Consider the following 3960-nt stretch of genomic DNA (forward strand, 5'->3'; position numbering starts at 1 on the left):
ATTGTAAAGCAAAGAAACGCGAACTGCAAACCCCAACCACGCAGCGAAAGGGCCGGAGCGGGGCTGTGTTATCCGTCGGATGTGATACGGGTATTGAGTGAGAAGCACCAGCGAAAGTGTAAATAACCCAGTAGTTAATAGGGACCATAAAGGTATTCCCGGCCTGTGGGTTTCCAAGTGCCAAGCTGTTGGAGAGAGGATCTTGAGTCCTGCGGTAATAAAGGGGCAACGGAGACACACAGCGTCTCTTCTTGGGAAATAGAAACCAGATTTCTGCTATTGAACATCTATTGTCATTAAGAGGAGAGGCTTGTGCTCACGGAGTTATAAATCTTATCACCCTTTTGATAACACAGTTGTAATCAGTTAGCATCACATTCAAACCCAATTGTAAAACTGCCTAATTTAATATGTCATACATGTCATTAAAACTTTATTTCCCCCCCTTCTCTTTTTCTCTCCCTTCCCATCCCCCATCTATAAAATGTCAACAGAGCGGCGTGGCACCGCGGGGCGGGGGGGGGCTGGGGGGCTCGCCCTCTCCCACCTGGGGCAGCGGGAGCGTAGCGTGAGGTGCCAAAATAAAAATAAAATAAAAAGAGAGGGGGTGGGCGACCAGGGAGAGGAAAACGCGGTTGTGATGGAAGGAGAAGGACTGCAAGAGCCCAGAGAAGTTCTTTGAAAGAAACTTGTCTCATGATTAGCTAAGCAAACACATCTGCTTTCCTAGTTTGGGCTTAGCTAATTACCAAAACAAAGGGGCCGTTTCTTCTTCTACCTTTGCTGGAAAGGAGATGTTATTTCAGCAGTGCTGTCCCTCCGCCACCCCGCACCCCCCCGGCCCCGCACGCACCCGCAGCCCCGTCCCAGCCTCGCACCGCTCTCCTTCAATGGGATCACCGCTGGGGAAATGGGATCGGGCACCCCTCTTCCTACACGCTGAGCTTTGCCATTCCCCCCTTTTGGAACAATATTTTTCCACCCAATGTCCCCGCGGCGGTGGAGGTGGGGTGGGAAGGGAAGGGAGGGGGGGGGGAACGGTGGTTTAGAATTGCGGACCAACTTCGCAGCTATTTGAATCAAGGCTGCGCCCGGTTGATTTTAGTTGACAGAGCGTGTGTTGAGGCTGAACTCTATAATTTGCACTTCTGTTCTTTTATTAGAGTTGGACAACGAACTAATGAGCTTTCCCCCGGCACAGTGTCACTTGTATTTATTTTCTTTGGGAAACTTTTAGATAGAAGAACTGTTCTGGAGAAAGGGCAGCGGCGGAGGGATGGGTTCGTGATTTTTTTTTTCCTGGAGGTGCGGGGAATCTCCCCTCGGGAAGGGGGGATTCTGTGCGTCCCTGTCCCCGCTTTGCGAAGGGATAAGCTCCGAGCTGAGCGTGATCCCGGCGGTGCTGCCTCGGCAGGGCTAGAGGCCGGGATGGCAACGCGGAGGCGATGCTGGAAACCCGAAGGAACACGCCGCGCTCCGCGGGGCCGCATCGGTGGGAGCTGCTGGCAAAGGGCAGAGCGAGGGGAGCAGGAGGCGGCCCAGCGTGTGCATGCGAGACTGGGGGAAGAGGAGATGTTAGAAACGCGGGGAGGTGGGAAGAAAAAAAAAAAGAGAGAGGGGAGAAAAGCCCAAAGGAAGGATTTCCACGCACGCAAAAAGCAGGGCGAAGGGTTTGTCACTACGTGCCACCACCAAGGCACGGAACGCTGCGCTGCTCCGAGCCCGCTGGCGCCGTGCGAGCCGGGAGATAGCCTGAATTTTGATTCCAGTGTGTCGTCTTTGAACCGGGCCTTTCGGTTTATTAAGGCAGGAAGAGGAACTCAGCGATCCTCTTTGAAACACGCTCGGTTTAACTATTTTACACAAGTTTGCCCAGGTCCCTGGAGATTCTCCAGTTGAAGAAGATTGAAATTAGAGTTAAAAGCCGGCGGGGGGGCGGGGGTGGAGGGCGAGTGTGAAAGAGGGTGATGAATCCATCGCCAGCGCTCTCTGCATTCTGCTGCCGCCGATCGGAGCGGAGCGGTGCGGGCAGCGCAGCTCGGTCCGTGCGCACAGATCCGCGCGTGTGCCGCGCACCCGCACCTCCGCGGCCGCACGCACACGCGTAGCGTGTAGGCCACGGTCAATGCTCCGAGAAACGCGGCGGAGAAATCTGCTCTTCGGTGTCGCTGCCGAAATGCGCACAATGCCCGTCTCCAGCAGCTCCGCTCCCAAACTTCGCCTTTTTCTTTGTTTTCTTTTCTTTATTCCCTTTTTCCCCCCTCCTTGTAAATTGCTGTTAACGTGTGTCTTTATGTTCTGTCTATAACTAGGATGTAATCAGGCGCCCCATGTCTCTCTCTAAAAGCATTTAATAAATGTCTATTAAAGCGCTACAAATGTAAGATAAATTCAGCGGCGCGGCTGTCTCCCTGTACCCAAACGGTAATGATGGATTTATCAACAGGGATTCGCCTTCAGCGCAGTGAGGGAGATTTACTCAACAAATAAGTCGGAAAAGCACCCATCCAAATACAACCGTTTGTACGGAACCTGATTTCTTTACAGCACCACAGATTCGAGAGAGCACACCGCCTATTGCCTTTTCTCTATTATTATTTTTTTTTCGCTTTTTCTTTTTTTTTTTCCCCCTTCCGCCCTCCTTTTATCCCCCCCTTTCCAACACGGTCGGTGCGTGTGTCTGTGGCCGGGGAGCGTTATTGATAGGGGAAGCTCACAGGCTCGGGCAGAGAGGATCAATGCCCCATTTCCCCGCATCACCCCCCTCCTCTTTCTTTATTTCCCCCATTTCAGCCCCAAAACATCGACGATGTGTATATTAGGTCTCAAAACTCGTCGACTTGCGGCGTGTAAGGTGGATGATGAGAAAGGGGGAGATTCGCCCCCCGAACGCCCGCGTGCCGCTCCCCAAACGCAGAGGCACCGCCCGGAGAGATGCTGCGCTCCCGCTGACACGGCTCCCCTTTTTCCCAGCCCGTGCTTTGAACCCTTCCCATTAGCGTGGATGCGGATAAAAGGAGTGAACTCAGAAGGAACCACCATTCATTGTTGGATTCAAGCACTGTAAAAAAAAAAAAAAAAAAAAAAAAAAAAAAAGAAATTACTGAAATGCGGCCGCATAGCGCCCTTCAGATTATTTCCCTTTCCTAGAAAGTGTCTCCCAACCTCAGCTCTCTCCCTCCCCCCAGCCAACCCCCCCCCCCCACCCTTGACCACATCTTTCTGCGATTCGTCTTGGGAAAAAAATGCGTGTGCTGATGTGATGGAGTCCTTTAAACAACGGGGATGCGAGAGCGGTGTTCGTGCTGAAACGTTAACCCTGTTTCTGAATTTCCTTCCTTTCCAATAGCTGCTCCTATTTTACTCTCCCGGATCTCCGATTTAAGCATCTAGGAGCAATATCGGCTTGTTAGAGACGTATACATTTGAATTTCATTTAATTTAATTTCGGTATTGTACTTAAAATGACAATAAATAAAGCCGAGAACGTGTATTTTCCCTTTTGCGGAGAGTTTTTTATTCTCCTCTAGAAATTTCATTGAGATGTCTCTGTACTTTGTTTGTCAGTTATCTTTGTTCCTTTTAAATAAAGGGCTTTTAAATGGACTTATTGCTCCCAGCGTGGGTTCTTCTCTCTAAATGTTAGAAAATTGTGCCATCTACCCGCTATTCTAAGTACTGTCACACTCGGAGACCTCCAAGGACCTTCCAGCCCCGACTTCAATACAGCCGTGTCAAAGGGTGCCTAGTAGCGAGAGGAGAAAGGTTGGCGTGGGTTTTACAGATTTCCAGCCTGAATCGCTCTGTGAAGCGCCGAAATGATCTGCAGAGATGCAGTTGGGCTCCTTTGATTGCTGCGTCCCCGGCCCAGGGACTAATGAAGCCGCTCTGCCTCTGCCCCATCGCACTCTCTCTGCGGTGCCGAGTTTCCGTGCTCATTTTAGCCCCGAGAAGTGGGGG

The sequence above is a fragment of the Numida meleagris genome, chromosome 9 (assembly GCF_002078875.1).
Source record: "Numida meleagris isolate 19003 breed g44 Domestic line chromosome 9, NumMel1.0, whole genome shotgun sequence".
In the NCBI taxonomy this organism is placed as follows: domain Eukaryota; kingdom Metazoa; phylum Chordata; class Aves; order Galliformes; family Numididae; genus Numida; species Numida meleagris.